The following is an 18,969-nucleotide window of genomic DNA, read 5'->3' on the forward strand; positions in this document are numbered from 1 at the left end:
CAGCTGACTTTCTCAGACCACATTACTAAAACTGTTCAATCCTGCAGATTTGCTTTATTCAACATCAAGAAGATCAGGCCCTTTCTTTCGGAACATGCTGCACAACTCCTTGTTCAAGCTCTTGTTCTGTCCAGGCTGGACTATTGCAATGCTCTCTTGGCAGGTCTTCCAGCCAGTTCTATCAAGAACGCGGCAGCAGATTAATTTTTAATGAGCTGAAAAGAATGCACGTCACACCTCTGTTTATCAATTTGCACTGGATACCAATAGCTGCTCACATAAAATTCAAGGAATTGATATTTGCCTACGAAACCACCACTGGCTCTGCACCCCTTTACCTAAATGCATTACTTCAGACTTATGTGCCCTCTAGAACCTTGCGTTCTGCAAGTGGACGTCACTTGATTGTGCCATCCCAAAGAAGCACAAAGTCACTTTTACGGACTTTTAAATGAAACTAGCTTTCTAATCTTTTTGTATTCTATGTTTTCTTTTCATTTATAATACAATTAACAAAAGCAAAAAAGACCTCTAACACTAGCTTGCTCTATTCTTTTTCTATTCTATCTGTTATCTTTTTATTTATTATATTATTTAAAAGCCCTTGCTACGTGTACTGCATTAAGCTAACTGAGACTTATTACAGCACATCTATATCGTTGATCTTTTGTTGATTTTGATTGCTTCCATTGTCCTCATTTGTAAGTCGCTTTGGATGAAAGCATCTGCTAAATGACTAAATGTAAATGTAAATGTATTTTAAGGAGACTGTGGATCCAAAATGTTTTTGCACATGTGTGGAGTAAACCAGTTTTGTATTATTGTCTTCTTTGCAGCTGTAAAATCAGCAAACAACATTCTCTTCTTTAATGAACTTATACAGGAGTTAGAATCGTCATTGAGAAGACATAAACATGGATTAGACGTAATCAATTTGTAGTAAAAAGGATCAAACAGAATTCACATGTATCCATAGATTGACAACAATTGGACATTCCAAAAACATGTGGAGAAAAGTACCTAATGATACAGTGTTACAGATTGTCACAAGTCGGTCAGGCTCACCACCCAGCCAATCACAACGCTCCCTCTTTCCTGAGTACTAATCAGCAGAACCTGATCACGATTACCTCATCAGCTCACCACCACATATAAGCACACACCTCAGTCACTTCATTGTCTGATCTTGTAGCTACTACATGGAATCCTCCAGTATCTAGCTACTTGTATTGACTCTCATACCAGCCTTGCTACCTACCTCTTTGTCAAACCCGATTTTCCTAGACTCCTGTGTTTCTCCAGTGTGCCTCCAGTGAATCCTCTTACAAGATCTCCTCTCCAGTGTTACCCCGAGGTGTGTGCAATGGATCCTCCATTCTGGTCACCCCACCTGCTTTACAGAGTAAGCCCTTATCCAACCAAGTCATCCAATCCCTGCTTAACAGTTCCTCCGGACTCTCTCACCTGCTTCTCACCATTTTCACATACAAACCTGCTTTTATAATAAACCTGTTGAAATATAACCTTCTGTCCCTGAGTCCGTTTGTTACAGAAGATCGGACCAATATAGAGGATGAGCAAACCGGACCCACCCCAGTGGATGGAATGAGGCATCGCTGATCACTGCGTTCTGCCAAGGTCCAGAACCCAGACTCCGCCTCCAGCTGGCATCCTTCGATGATTTGCAAGGTCTAGAGAGTTTTATCCAAAAAGCCACCAGATGTTCTAACTGTCTACAATCTTGCCTCCAGGAGTGTTCACCAGCAAGCCTTACACCACGCTACCACTGAGCTGACACCCAGAACCCATGCAAACAGATACCAACCATCTGACACCCAATGAACGTCGAAGAATGACCCAAGGTTTATGCCTCTATTGCGGCGTTAGTGGGCATCACATTATGGCCTGTCCCCTTCGTCCTCCTTGTCCAGTGGTGAGTTTTCTATGACCAACACCCATTAAAATGAATCCACTCACCACTGCTGCCCACATCACTCTTCTAGTTACCACCCTCCTCGACGCTGGGTCAGCCGGGAACTTCATCTCGGGCAACCTCTGCCGCCAGCTCCACCTACCGACCTCCAACAATGAAACCACCTACCAAGTAATCTCTATCACAGGCAAACCGTTAAGTCAAAGGCATGTCCATTCATGTGTGGGTCCAGTCCAGCTGACGCTCGGCCTGCTGCACATGGAATCCATCAATCGCCTCTTCCTCAGACTCCACAGCAGATATCATTCTGGGTCGTCCCTGGCTGGTGCAGCACAACCATATATTATCATGGGCATCTGGTGAGATCTTACAGTGGGGTGACCAGTGTTTCCCTTCATGTTTTCCCAATCGTCCAGCTCCATTGAAGTCACCTCATCAAGACTTACCCCTGAACACCACCTCCACTGAAAGCCCTCCTGAGAAGCATTCAGTCAACATTCCCTCATGCTACAAGGAATTCCATGATGTCTTCTGCCCTCACAAAGCTTCACAACTCCCTCCTCACCGCCCCTGGGACTGTGCGATTGATCTGATTCCAGGTGAGCCAGTGCCTTGTGGAAAGATCTATCCCCTCTCATTACCAGAACAGAAGGCCATGGAGGAGTATGTGGAGGAAGCTCTTAGACAAGGCTACATCGTCCCATCCAACTCCCCTGCCGCATCTAGTTTTTTCTTCGTGGCGACAAAGGACGGAGGCTTGCGACCCTGTATAGATTATTTTGCACTCAACCAGATTACTGTCAAGGTCCGGTATCCTCTTCCCCTCGTCCCAGCGGCACTTGAACAACTCAGAGGAGCCACCATATTCTCCAAACTAGATTTACGCGGTGCATATAATCTCATCCGCATACGCAAGGGAGATGAATGGAAGGCTGCATTCGTGACCCCTATGAATACCGGGTCATGCCGTATGGCCTAGTTAACGCCCCTTCCATCTTCCAGGACTTCATGCATGCAGTGCTCTGGGAGTATCTCAACTGCTTTGTCATTGTGTATATTGACTCCCAGAGCCGTGAAGAACATTGTGTGCACGTAAGGACCATCCTATCCAGACTCAGACAATTCCAACTCTTCCTAAAAGCTGAAAAATACTCCTTCCACCAATCTTCAGTGCACTTCCTGGGGTATGTAATCGGAGAGACAGGAATCCACATGGACAAGGGGAAGATGGAAGCAATCACCTCCTGGCCACAACCATCCACAATCAAAGAACTCCAACGGTTCCTAGGTTTTGCAAACTTCTATCGCCATTTTATAAAGAACTACAGTACCATCACTAGTCCCATCACCAACCTCCTACGTAATAAGCCCAAGTCTCTGTCCTGGACTCCAGACGCCACTGAAGCGTTTGCCACCCTGAAGCAGGCCTTCACAACCGCTCCCCTCCTAGTCCACCCAGACCCAGATCTCCCCTTCATAGTGGAAATGGATGCCTCTACCACCAGAGTGGGAGCGGTTCTCTCCCAAAGGCAGGGCTCTCCTCCTCGACTCCATCAATGTGCCTTTTCACGAAAGCTCAGCCCGGCAGAGAGGAACTACGACATTGGGAACAGAGAACTACTGGCCATCAAGTTAACATTAGAGGAGTGGCAACATTGGTTAGAAGGCATGGCTCATCTGTTCACCGTACTTGCAGATCATAAAAACCTACAAAACCTTAGAGAAGCAAAGTGCCTAAATCCCCGCCAAGCTAGATGGGCAATCTTTACAAGGTTCAATTTCACAGTCTCCTATAGACCCGGTCCTCGTAACGTCATGGCCGATGCCTTGTCCTGACTCCATGCTTCCGAAGAAGGTATGGATGAGCCTGAATATATAATCCCTACTCAACTCATTTCTAGCCCTATTCAGTGGAACTCACTGCCAGTCGTTGTGGAAGTCCCTCCTGCTGCTCTGCCGGGCTGCCCTCCCGGACGTCAGTATGTTCCACAGACCCAACGCACTCCACTCATTCTGACCACTCATACCTCCTTAGGCACTGGCCACCCTGGGGCTGACGCAACTCTCTCACTGCTAAAAGACAGCTTCTGGTGGCCCAACATGGCAGGAGATGTTAGAAGGTTCGTCAGGGGGTATACCGAGTTCGCCACTTCCCAGAGTCCCTGTCATCATCCAGCCGGCAAAGTGCATCCACTACCCATTCCTAACTGTCCCTGGTCACACTCAGGAGTGGATTTCATTACAGATCTGCCCCCCTCTGACGGTAATACCTGTATCCTGGTAATAGTCGATAGATTCTCTAAATTCTGCCATCTCATCCCCCTACAGGGTTTACCTACAGCCTTGGAGACAGCAGACCTCCTCTTCAATTGGGTGTTTCGCCAGTTTGGCCTCCCTGAGGACATCGTATCGGACCGTGGACCCCAGTTCATTTCCCGGGTATGGAAGGCCATGATAAGATATTCACTCCATAGGCCTTGACAGCAGAGCATAACTGAAAAAAGACAAAGAGGGCTGGACAAATGGGCGATTTCCACATAAAAAATTATAAGGGTGTGTTACAAAATTTGAAAGGTCCTCCCATCAGACATTCCACCCTTTTCCAGATCCTAATAGAATTTGCCACAACCAGGCCAAATTTATATTTATAATTTTTATTTCCTGTGCCAGCAAATAAAATATCTTGGAGCCTATGTGGTTTAACCTTGTCAGCTTCAATTACTCTCCATGAAGCTTTAGATTGAGGACCAACCCAAATATGAAGAGCCTTAAATTGAAATGACAAATATAATTCAAAATTTGGTACAGCCAATCCCCCTGAAAGTATAGGATGCTGCAATGTGATAAGTTTAATTCTGGGTAGTTTATCATTCCAGATAAACTGGGAAAGTATGGAATTTATCTCCTTAAAGTAACCTGGAGGGGGGAAAAGTGGCAGCATAGAAAAAAGAAAATTAAGCTGAGGTAACAAATTCATTTTGTTGGAGGGGACTTTTGAATTGGAGAGAGACTTTAAAATTGTTCCATCTTTGAGTATCACTTCCGAACTTGACTAAAATGTTATTAAAATTGTTTCTGCCAATTTTATGAATGTCTCTATATATGGTAATACCCAAATAAATGAAAGAATATTTAATAGGAATGAATGAGGGGATAGGGGAGTTACCTTTAACATTGTTAATTGGTAGATTTGGTCCAGTTTATCTTGTACCCTGATAGACTACTAAAGTGATCAGATTCCTTAATTATACCGGTTATTGACATATCAAAATTATCTAAATAAAATAATGTCATCAGTGTACAACAGAATAATATGATTATGGTCATGAATCTTAATCGGTGAAACGTCAGATTTCCTAATAGCATGTGCTAGTGGTTCAAGGGATAAACAAAACAATAAAGGGGAAAGCGGACATCCCTGCCTCGTTCCACGCTGTGAAGAGAATGGATGGGTTGATAATATTACCAGTTAAGACTGATGCCTCAGGTGAGTGGGAAAGTGTCTTAATCATAGAAATGTAATGTTCACCGAAACCAAAGCATTGCAGAACTGCCCACATATAGTTCCACTCTAGCCTGTCAAAGGCTTTTTCTGCGTCAAGTGAAAAAAACGCACAAGGTCTCGAAAGAGAGTCTGCAAAATCGAATACATGAAACAGTCAATGCATATTATCGAATGCGTGACGTCCCTTAATAAAACTGATTTGGTCCTCTTTGATTAAGCGATGAATTACTTTCTCCAAGCGAAAGGTAAGAGTTTGAGCATAAACGTTTAGATCGCATGGGATGAGTGATACTGGTCTGTAGTTTTAAGAAGCAATGATATCAAAGATGTTTTTTTGGTTTCTATGAAATGTACCATGCTCAATTGTAAAATTAAATGAATCAAGCATGAGAATCCCTACCACATCCCATATTTCTAAATATAATTCAGGAGGACGGCCATCTAGGCCTGGTGACTTACCCTTCTAAAGGATTTATAGTGCGTCAATATTTTTGCCTCGTCCTATGTAAAATAAACTCTGCCTTTGATTGTGAATGTAAGTCATATTCCTCTTTCAAGGAGGACAATTGTGTAGCTTGTTGATCAGAAAAATTTTGTTTTTGTAAGTTTTGTAATGATTGGATCTTATTTTCTAATTGTGTAAATTGGCGGGTTTTCGCTTTGGCAAGAGCAGAAGAAAAAGATATACAGAATCCTCGTATTGCACACTTCGTTGTTTCCTACAATATTTGAGGGTCTACATCACAAGAAATATTAATTTCGAGAAACTACTTCATATGATCTTTTAGCAAATTAATGAATGTCTGATTGTTTAGTAATGATGTATTAAGACGCCATCTAGGGCCCTTGTTCTTAATGTTGGAAAGGTGAACATAACACTGCAGAGTGATCAAACAATAAAAATGGTAATATAGAGATGGAAGAGTTAGATGAAATCAGAGATGGGCTGAGAAATATGTAATCTATCCTAGATTAGAAATTCTTATGTCTATTAAAAAAAGTCCTTAGATGTAGTATTCTGGATTCTCCAAAGATTGATTACATTAAGTTCCGCAATAAATTTATTCAATAACTTAGAGGATGGGTTAGCTATAGTATCAGGGTGAGATTTATCCAGTGCAAGATTTAAGACAGCATTAAAATCACCACCCAACACTAAAGGACAATCAATCTGCTCAAGTTATATATTTGAAATATTTGTGAAAAATGCACTGCCTCATTCAGGCAGTAAACAGAGACCAATGCTAACCTGTCATTATGTATTTTACAGTGTATAAAAACAAATCTACCCTCATCATCATTCCTGGTATGTTCAATAGTTAATTGTAACCTCCTATCGACTAAGATAAGCAGCCCCTTAGTTTTATTATGAGCACAAGACAAGGCTGCCAGTTTGTAATACTTGTTTTGAAAACGTGCCACATCGCATTGTTTTAAATGGGTTTCTTGTATCAGGACAGGAAATCGATTTACGGTGCAAATATTCTAATATACGGGTACGCTTAATAAGAGAATTTAGGCCATTCACATTCGATGATAAGATATTCAGAACCTGCATTGTGTACTCGCAATGTCAAGATTATGTCTACCTGAAGAGAAACAAAAGCAAGACCATATTACCAGTGACATATAAACGTTTTTATGTATCCTAGATACCAATCCACCTCGATGCATAATCATTTTAAAAGAAAAGTAAGATAAATAAAAGTATTGATGTCTGTTGAAGGGCATAGAAAAAAAAACAAGAAGGAACGACAAACAACTATGTACAAAAGCCAAAGCAGACCGCACATTACCGAGAGTGTAGGTCTGCATAAATAAAATAAACATATTTATGCATGACCAGTCCACTTCAATGCAAGACATGTCCCCAGAGAGATCGAACCTGATCTCCATTAGCCCAAAAAAATAGTTATAATAAATAAAAAGAAATAAAATAAATCATTATTATTTACCAGTCAGCAGACGAGCGTACAGGACGGGACAAAGAAATTAGCAAGTGTCCATGGCCAACTTGTTATTGTCCTCTTCAGTGAAAGTGAAAAAAAAGTGCAGTAACGTGACATACAGCCAAGAATGGTGACCCATACTCAGAATTTGTGCTCTGCATTTAACCCATGTGAGTGCACACACACAAGCAGTGAACACACACCGTGAACACACACCCGGAGCAGTGGGCAGCCATTTATGCTGCAGTGCCCGAGGAGCAGTTGGGGGTTCGGTGCCTTGCTCAAGGGCACCTCAGTCGTGGTATTGCCGGCCCGAGACTCGAACCCACAACCTTAGGGTTAGGAGTCAAGCTCTCTAACCACTAGGCCATGACTTCCCCAACAGGAAGGCCAGTTAGTATCACCACAGACCTCATCTTGTTGAGCTGAAAGGATGGAGACAGTAGCCGTTGCCTTCCCACTGCTTTGTAGCGCTGCAGAATATGTCTTCTGTGACAGTGAAGTAACAAAATCCTCCACCTTTTGAGGAGAGTCGAACATCTGCTCACCTTTGTGCCGTGGTTTAATTACCGCCGGATATGTAAGGAAGGGCTGGAGACCAAGTGCTGTCATCTTCTTCAAGACTGGATTAGAGCTCTTTCCCTTGGTAGTTGTGGCTGGACTAAAGTCGGGAAAAAATAGTAGCGTGATATTGTCCTGCGTATATTTCACCGGATATGCCTGCCGAGTTTGTGACAGTCCTCCTATCCTCCAAGCAGCTTCTTGAATGGAATTGACCCGTTCCCGTGTCTGCTTTGCTGCGTTTGGCTAGCTTTTCAACTTCTGCTTTTAGCTCTTTTACAGAATCATTGGTCATTTGTATATCCAAATGTAGATAACGGAGTGCTGGAGTCAGTACAGAGTCTATTGCTTCTCTTACAGTCGAAGCCACAACCGAATCGAATGTACTTTGTTGCTCCTTGAGCGCTAGCTTGATACCGTTAGCTATAGCAGGGTCCAGATCCTCTCTGGAGATGGCGGAATCTTTTAATTTTTTCTTTATTGGCGATTGTTCCATCTCTCTTTTCCGAACATCCTTGACTGCTGGGGTACTCATAGTGAGCTAGGTAAAGAGTGGTTCAAAATATACTGACAGGATATATACAATTTCTGACAAAGTGAGCAGAGCGAAGGACTATGCATGCATTGCTGCTGAAGGGTCACGTGATCTCAATTGTAGAGCTCTCTAATTATAATTGTTAGTAGTAAGAGTATTGCTCTCAAATGGAATTGTTACTGGGAACATTTTACATTAAAACAGCTTGCTATACTCCTTGAACTTGGTGTTTTGTGTGTTACTAGTAAGGTGTTACTAGTACCCAAAGTTTAACAATTTTTTTTTTTTTTTTTGTACCCGTATTACCTTAAGTAAGCGAGTTATGGGTTAAACAACACAGTTCAGGGTATAGGTTTATAGCGCTAAGTTAAAAGCTGTGGTGTGCCAACTTTGATTTTCCTGTGTGATGCTAAGCTAACCTTGCGTTCTAGAATATCCTAGTTCATCATACCACTAACCTGGTTTCCAAAAGTGTTGAATTTAATTTATGAATATTGGGGAAAAAAAATAAAAAATACTTTGATAAAGCAGCATTTCCATTCAGTGTGTTGAAGCGAACAAAATAGTCACTTCCAGGAAAACAGTTGCAGGGAAAAAATAAAAAATAAAATTATACATGAATTTAAATTAATACAAATAACTACAACATAAGCACTAATCATAGCTTATTCAGTGAGTATGGAATATTCCAGTTGCAGTGATGTTTCTTGACTAATGATCCTTTAATCCAGCACAACATAGCTTCTCGAGAAATCCAGACCTGCCTGTCGCCATACTGCCGGCCGTGGGGTCAGTGTCGCTGTTGACCGCTGCTGGACTGCTGATCCGACACTGCAGAAAGCAAGCCAGGAGCAACCTCAGTACACTCATCTAAACAGATAAAGAGCACATTAACAAAATTAAGCGCTTTTCTGCTGAAAGGAACATTCACCTGGACATTATCTATAAAAAGCCTACAGACAGGTGAATACAAAGCTGTGTTTTCTGTATTTAGTAATTTTGTAGCTAACAGTGTTTTTTTCTTATAAAATTAATACTTGATAGAGCATCTCATAATACAGTGTATATGCAGTTGCACCTAAAAAATGGTTAAAAGTTTCTAAGTTTCTTCATCGATTTGATTAAAAAAACTATAAAAACAGCAATGATGTTTTGGTAATAGTGAGCAATAATGAATTGGTGCTCAAGAAACATTTATTATTATTATTATTATTATTATTATTATTATTATTATTATTATTAACATTTTCCAAAGTTTGGAAATATTTTTTTCTTTTGAAATGTTGTAAAGACATTTAACAAAAAATATTAAGCAGCAAAAACTGTTTTCAACATTAACAATAACAACAAAAAAAAATTAAGAATTAATAAATGAGCACCCATAATAATATATAAAAACTGTGCAACAAATCACCATATAAGAATGATTTCTGAAGGATCATGTGACACTGAAGACTGCCGTAATGATTCAGCTTTTATTTTTCAAATGACATTTTAAAATATATTAAAACAGTTATTTTCATTTTAAATAAAATTTCACAATATTACTGTTTTTACTGTATTTTTTAACAAATAAATGCAGCCAGAAAATTCTCTCAACACTGAAAATTTTTTATTTATTCAAAAATTTTCAGTAGTATACATTTATACTTATTTATACATAAACTTCAAATTTATGATAAAATAACCAACTCCTTTGAGAAGCAGAAGTAGACTGTGAACTTTCTAAATGAATAAGTCTGCACAAAACCACACGTCATTCAGAAAATAGCCTAAAACAGAGAACATGCATGCAGTTTTACAGATGTATTGTTTTATCATATTCATCAAATTCATACCATTTCTTTTAAATTCAGATGAAATTTTGGCACGGTTAAAAGGAAACTCATTTCAAATTCTGATGCATGCAGACTTTTCCTTTTTCCTTTTCCTCTAAAAACACTGCAACAATAGTTTTGGGTTTACTTAACCTGCTAATTGTTTCAGGCATGGTCCATTCTCTTCCTGTTTCTGTTATCAGTCTATCAAGCACACAATTTCTTCAGGAAGTTCCATTCCTGATCCAGCACTGTACTATAGGTGTTGAAATGTATTGCCTGCAGTTTAATACAGAGAGCATCTCGTGCTCCAAAAACAACAAATGCCATTTTAGAAGGTCTTGATTAATTTTTTTTTTTTCAACAATTGATTGAAATATTATAAGCATTGACAAACCCAACATGCTGAAATTGGACTGACTACATGAATAGAATAGATGTTTGTCCTTGTTATTTTGTCTATAATGGCCGTAGAACTAGAATTAAGTATCTGACATTCTGAGATGTCTGAAGAAATCTCTTGTGTGCCTTCCTGAGATGGTCATGGTTTTATTAGTCTTGTTTTGGAAGTCATTTATTTATTTATTTTTTACCCTTCTTTGATAAGGATGCAGGAAGAGCAACAAAAGCAATTGTGCATGGAAGTGCTCACAAAATGTTGTATAAATTCTGATATTAATGTTATGAGTGCTTCAAAGCAAAATTGCTTTTGTTGCTTTTCCTGCATCCTTATCAAAAAGGGGTGAAAATGACTTTAAAAACAAGTCTAAACTAAAAGCCCTGATCACAGACCATCTCAGAAAGGCACATTTGCACACATTTTAGGTTTTGGTTTGTCAAGCTTCCATTAAAACATCACAAATTTCTCATTGTAGGGCAAGATTTCCCACCAACAATGTAGTTTTAGAGTGGAACTTTATCAAAACTTTATTAAAGGGAAAAAGGAATAAGAACATACTGTAAACTGTGGGTTGGATCCAGTTTGGATTGTCTAAACATATTTTTAGATATTTATGTTACTAGGCACGTTCCAACAACAAATCATTTCCTTTATAGCACATAGACCATGTTCCTCCAGGGGATACAAGAATAACACACATTGTTTGTGTTCTGCTTCTGAACGCATCAAATCAAAAGTGAAAGTGATTTTATCAAACAGTTCAATTATGTGAACTTTGTGCTTGTTGGATTCTTACAGGCTTTTAAAAGAAGTATAAATGGTTTTACTAAAAGTGGTCCCTTCTCAATACAAGATAAGATGTTCAATAGGATAAGATGTTCGAATAACAGGATACAGCTTTGTTCTCAGGAAATGTATCTTGGCATGTTATATTTTGGTTCATTTTGTAATAGTCAAAATGTGTAAATGACACATCTACTGGTGTTTATTGTTTATGTACTTTAATTATTTCTCCATGTAGCTACTGCTAAATAAATGATTTTATATTGCAGATCCTGTGTAGTGTAAAGTGATTCATTTAAATTTTTCATTTTGAGTACTTTCAATAAACAGTTGTGGTACTGTGTTGGGTCGCTGCTTTGTAAATCCAATGAAAATCTGGATCCTGAAGTAAAACCAGTGTGTTAAAAAGAACAAAAAAACATTTAAATGACTGGTTACCACAAAAGTATACTATCATGCTATTTTATTCATAATGCTTCATAAGTAAATATAAAAAACAAATTTTAAAAAATAAAGCAAATATAATGTAGATGGTCTGCTGAAGTTTTGCAGATTTTTTAAATCATAGTTTAACTGTTAATTATGATGCTGTAGTATTGTGAATTATATTTTATAATTTTATTAAAAGTAAATTATTTCTATAATTTTCCCTTTTAATAATAATAATTATTACGATGATGATTCAAAATAATAGAGCTTAATAATTAAATTAACTAAAAATAATTATAATAATAATAATAATAAATTACCTTCATCTTCATTATACTATGTTGGTAAATGCACTAATATTGTACTGTATTGGTGAAGGCACTAAATTGCATACTCCATCTACTGGACATACAGGTGCATCTCAGTAAATTAGAATGTCGTGGAAAAGTTCATTTATTTCAGTAATTCAACACAAATTGTGAAACTCATGTATTAAATAAATTCAGTGAACACAGACTGAAATAGTTTAAGTTTTTGGTCCTTTTAATTGTGATGATTTTGGCTCACATTTAACAAAAACCCACCAATTCACAATAATTCAACAATCTCAGCAAATTATAATACTTCATAAGACCAATAAAAAAAAAATTAAAAAAAAAAAAAAAAAACATTTAGTGAATTGTTGGCCTTCTGGAAAGTATGTTCATTTACTCAATACTTTGTAGGGGCTCTTTTTGCTTTAATTACTGCCTCAATTCGGCGTGGCATGGAGGTGATCAGTTTGTGGCACTGCTGTGGTGGTATGGAAGCCCATGTGTGACAGTGGCCTTCAGCTTCAGCTCACGTGCATTTTTTGGTCTCAGCGTCGCATCTATTTTTTTGGTCTCGTTTCTCTATGGTGTTAGGTCTGGTGAGTTTGCTGGCTTGACACACACCAACCCCATGGTAAACCCTTTTGGTGCTTTTGCTGTTCAGCAAATGTGCAATGAACTCACTTCAAAAGCTGGTCAGCAGAAGGAAGCATGAAGTGCTCCAAAATTTCTTGTAAAACAAGTACAGTGACTTTGGTTTTCAGAAAACACAATGGACCAACACCAGCAGATGACATTGCACCCCAAATCATCACAGACTGTGCAAACTAAACACTGGACTTCAAGCAACTTGGGCTATGATTTTCTCCACCCTTCCTCCAGACTCTAGGACTTTGGTTTCCAAATGAAATACAAAACTTGCTCTCATCTGAAAAGAGGACTTTGGACCAGTGGGCAACAGTCCAGTTCTTCTCCTTAGCCCAGATAAGACGCCTCTGATGTTGTCTGTGGTTCAGGAGTGGCTTAACAAGAGGAATACGACAACTGTAGCCAAATGCCTTGACACGTCTGTGTGTGGTGGCTCTTGATGGCTTGACCCCAGCCTCAGTCCTTTCCTTGTGAAGTTCACTCAAATTCTTGAATCAATTTTGCTTGACAAAATCCTCGGTAAGGCGCCGGTTGGTTGTACATCTTTCTTCCCACACTTTTTCCTTCCCATCAACTTTCTGTTCCACATGCTTTAGATCCTTCCACTCAACTTTCTTTGAAGGGTGTCAATTCCTGCGTTTCCACCGAAATTACCCGGAACAATTGTACCAGGAACTTTTTCCCCAGGTACTATTTTCCCCCCAGACCTGTTGCTTTCTGTGTTTCCACCGCAGTCTAAAGTACCGTGAAGATTAGGCAAATAGTATGGTGACGTAGGTCTGTGCGTGTTTCTCAATACAAAATAAGCAAATTTCGGACTTGCATCCTCGGTAGGTCAGACTTTGCGCATTCGACTCGGGAGTGTGATCTCCCGCTCTCAATACAAAATAAGCAAATCGAAACAACGCAAGTCCGGTAATTCTGCAAACAGCATCGTACTTAATAAACATCAGTCAGCTCGCCTTGGCTACTGCAATTGTTCCTGACTGTATATTTACAATAACAAACGAAGATTATCGGATGGCGTCCTGCAAATACCACTGCCTCCTTTCCTTTTCGAGATTCATTTAAACATAAAAATAGCCGCAGAAATGTACTTAGTTCAGGGAAATGTTATATATACAGCCATTTAAAATGGAAACAAAAATATTATATAAATTGTCATTTTTTTTATTTTCATTTTAACATATAGATAAATTGAATACAGACCAAAGATTACCTGTTAGATTGTACCCAAAACGATATATTATAGTTTTATAGAGTTTAACCACTAGTTAGAGACAATTTCCAGCGGCAAATGTCAGAAGGTCTAGCCGAGTTGAGACTGCTCTAGGAGGATACTTGAGCACTGAGCTCCCGCTGATCGTGTAGAGCTGATCGTCTTAGAAATTAGCGATACACATTTTTAAATAGGCGCTGTTCTTATAAATAAACCACAGATTTGAGTTTTAAACAATTACATTCTCGCCTGAAATACTTTTAAAACTACATTTCATGACACGATAACAGTAATATTTTGAAAATTATCAGAATAAATGTTGGTTGAAATCACAATGCTGGCTGAACTCAACCAATCAGCATGTTTAACGACCAAGTCCCGCCCCCAAAAGTTCCGGAACTTTTAAAAAGTACTACCTCGTGAGCAGGGACTTTCCGAGGGGCATTTTTTTTTTACCCAGAACTTTATTTAGATCTTGGTTCCTGCGGTGGAAACACACCGAGTACCAGCCCAAAGTCCCTAGTTCCTGGGTAAAGTTCCAGCAGTGAAAACGTGGCTAATGATTGTCTTCTGGACAACTGTCAGATCATCAGTCTTCCCCATGATTGTGTAGCCTAGTGAACCAAACTGAGAGACCATTTTGAAGGATCAGGAAACCTTTGCAGGTGTTTTGAGTTGATTACCTGATTGACATGTCACCATATTCTAATCTGTTGAGACTGAGAGTGAATTGGTGGGTTTTTGTTAAATGTGAGCCAAAATCATCACAATTAAAAGAACCAAAGATTTAAACTACTTCAGTCTGTGTGCACTGAATTTATTTAATACACGAGTTTCACAATTTGAGTTGAATTACTGAAATAAATGAACTTTTCCACGACATTACAATTTTTTTAGATGCAGCTGTATGTGAGCTTTACAAGACAAATAATATCAGGGCAATATATTATTTAAAAAATAAAATATAATAAAATAATAATATATAATATAATATATATATATATATACTATCTATATATATATATATATATATATATATATACAGTGGTGTGAAAAAGTGTTGGCCCCCCTTCCTGTTTTTTTTTTTTTTTTTTTTTTTTTTTTTGCATTTTTTCACACTTTAATGTTTCATCAAACAAATTTAAATATTAGTCAAAGATAACACAAGTAAACACAACATGCAGTTTTTTAAATGAAGGTGTTTATTATTAAGGGAAAACAAAATCCAAAACTACATGGCCCTGATGAAGGAAACTTGCTACAGCTTGTTACAGTATCGAGTTCTGATTGGCCAATCACCGTTATTTAGTTTGTGAATTATCATAAGTAGAGAATTTTAACATTTAATTTGCACAAGAAATTTTTCATGATACAGATTATTTATCTAAAGGGGATGGTTGGGGGGTGAGGGGTGGTTTCATTTATCGGGATGTGTTTTGTTTTTTGTTTTTTTTTTTTTTTTCCAACAGGGGGATGTCATCCCCCCCACATGTCCCCTCAATTCGAGCCCTGTATATATTTTGAGGGGGCATGCGGGGGGGATGACATCCCCCTGTTGGAAAAAAAACAGACAAAAACCATTACTTATGATAATTCACAAACTAAATAACGGCGATTGGCCAATCAGAACTCGATACTGTAACAAGCTGTAGCAAGTTTCCTTCATTTTTCATGCAAAATGGTTCAAGCGCAACTTTTTAAGTTCTTTAAAAAGACAACAGAAGGTATAATTTTTTTTCCCTTGATTAGCATTTAAAGACATTCCCCTGACATAATGTCATTGTGCTGTATGTGTGAATGTGAAGGACTAAGAGACCACAGGAGACCTGACGAGTCACCGACTTTGCAAAAAACAAACAAAAACACATCTCCAGAGTCCAGAAGCATTCACTGCATGATTAAGCCCATTAGAATGCAGTTAGAATGCCCTTATAATTCAAGCAATGAAAGAAAAAAACCCATGTAAGAGTTTTTTATTCATTGCACAAGCAATGTGCTTTTCTGAATATCAGCACATAAATATGTTAATTTTATACAACAGTGTAGAGCAACGCTGTGTTTCTTTCCTTGAAATAATCAGTTTTTGAACAAATAATTTGAGCCATTCACTTGTTTACATTTCTAATTGAATCAGCCGTTTTGAATTAATTGTTTGATTTGAATGATTCAATAAATAATTTATTAAAAAAGGGATTTGCTGCCATCTACTGGCGGTTTTATTGTCATATTTATTTATCCATGACAATCCTAAACCAGCCAAGGTGCCAGCACAAAAATACATTCAGCAAAATGTTAATTAGCAGCATTGACCCAAATTCCTCCATTTCAGCCCCCAGAAGGAGAATAAACTTAAAAATAATAGTAGATTTTTCATTAAATAAAAACTTTTTTAGACAAATTTTGTAATCATTGTGTAATATTAGCTACGGGACAAAGATGATCCAATATTTTATAATTGTTGATGTTGTTGTTTTTTTTTTATATGTTGTTACATCATATCCTGCTCTTGTGATTAGCATCACTTGGGAAGCCAAACTGTGAGATCATGATATTGGAGTAGCAGAGCGGCATGTTCCCGTAGATGTGTGTCTGCTTGTTGAGGCAGTAAGAGCGCTGCAGCATGTGCTACGCTCTGTGCCATATGTCCACATACCCGCTGCTGGCTTCCTTCTCCAGATTAAGCATGTTTACGGGCTTCACGAATGGACGGCAGCTTGAATCCGGACACCTGTGAAAGTTGACGTGCAACACCAAAAGTTAATGGCGATGTCGTTACAGTTCTGCGTTTGGTCCACCAGAGTGTGTACTTCACCCAGCTGCTCTTGGAACAGCTGCAGGAAGCACCGATGGAAGAACACTGCACCCACCAGGATCACATCTAAAGGAATCATAAAATGACATTTATTCTGTTGTATTACAAAGCTGCACATTTAACATTCATAATACGATTATGTGTGTCATTATCATCTAAGACTGTCCACAATAAATGAAAAATGTAGGAATAAAAAAATAATGAAAATAATATGTATAAAAACTTCAAACTTATGATAAAATATCCAACTCCTTTGAGAAGCAGAAGTAGATTGTGAACTTGCTAAATGAATAAGTCTGCACAAAACGGCACAAGGCATTCAGCAGTTTTACAGATGCATTGTTTCATCATATTCACCAAATTCATACAATTTCCTTATATATATATATATATATATATATATATATCTATATATATATTATATATATATATATATATATATATATATATATATATATATATTAATTTGAGTAATTTTGTTGAGCGCTTTTGCCATTCTCATTAGTTTTTGGGCTCTTTAAAAATATATATTTAGTTTTATTTTTATTTCAGTTTTAGTTTGTCATTTTAGTATTAAAAAAAGGATGCTGTGCTTTTGTCATTTCCATTAGTTTTGGGAGTTTTATATTTAGGTTAATTTCAATTTTAGTTCTTTAACTTTTTTATTTTATTTTAGTTTATGCTTTAATTTTGTTGTGGTTTTGTCTTTTTTTATTATTATTATTATTATTTGTATATTGAGCTTTATTTTAATTTCAGTTTTAATTATTTTAGTACTTCAACTTATTTCAGTAAGTTGCCAAGGCATGATTTTCATTAATAATATTTATATTGAATTATTTTTGTCAGGTTTTTTTTTTTTTTTTAGTTAGCAATATTAGCCCTGTTTAAATATGGAGCTGTTTTACTCAAGATGCCTTCAAATGAGCTACCAAAAATGATCATATGTGCAGATTATCTTAAAGTTTAACATTCTGATATTAAAATGGAGTAAAATGCCAATAATAAAAACTAGCTAGGTTTGCTGATTACCTTAAAGGTCCATAGATATCGCCATCAGTTTGTACTGCTGTTAATTCTTTTCCTGACAAGCAGATGCTATAAGACCAGTTTTCTGCTTTGGTCAGGTGGTTACCAAAATGTGACGTGTAAACCCTGCTGATCACGGATTGGCTGGAGAGAATCTAAACCTGTAAAAGAGTTCTAAACCTGTAAAAGCTTTGTTCATCTTCAGAACACAATTTAAGATATTTTGGATGAAAACCGGGAGGTTTGTGACTGTCCCATAGACTGCCGTTATGAAGCAACGAGAATACTTTTTGTATGAGAAGAAAACAAAAATAATGACATTATTTAGCAATTCGTCTCCTCTGTGTCACTCCACATCAGCGTATCACCATTTCTTCTGTGTCAGCCGTGCAACAAGGATACATTTTCTACGTTTATTCATGCTTTGATTTGAAAGAAAACAGTGCATCCTTGTGTCGCGGCTGACACAGAAGAGCGTACACTGCCTGCGTACCAGTTTTCATCCAAAATATCTTAAATTGTGTTCTGAAGACGAACTAAGCTTTTACGGGTTTGGAATGACATGGGGGTAAGTGAATAATAACAAAATGTTAATTTTGGGGTGGAGTATGCCTTTAAATCAGTACAGCCAGCGAGGATCGAATGCAAATTTTTTTTGAACGAACACAACAGTTTCAAACAAGCGCAATCTATTTTGTTTGGCTGCCATTTTTGTATTTTGATACGTATTGAAGTTAAAAACATCAAAATGAGTTTTCAAAAAAAACACCATTCCTTCGACATGCTACATTGTTGTTTGTTTACATCACATTTTGGAGAATGTATAGGGAGTTCTGCTATATTGTTGTGTGTTTGTTTGTGTCAAGTTTTAGATGGTTTCTATGCTGCAGTGAAAACGCAAACCAAGCCGTACCATGCACTAAACCATGTCCACAGAAGTAAAATAATAATAAAAATAGCAAGTTACTACAGATTTTCTCCCTGCTTAATAAAACACATCCACAGAAGTAAACTAATAATAAAAGTGAATAATATAGA

This window comes from Cyprinus carpio, chromosome A2 (genome assembly GCF_018340385.1).
Source record: "Cyprinus carpio isolate SPL01 chromosome A2, ASM1834038v1, whole genome shotgun sequence".
Taxonomy (NCBI): domain Eukaryota; kingdom Metazoa; phylum Chordata; class Actinopteri; order Cypriniformes; family Cyprinidae; genus Cyprinus; species Cyprinus carpio.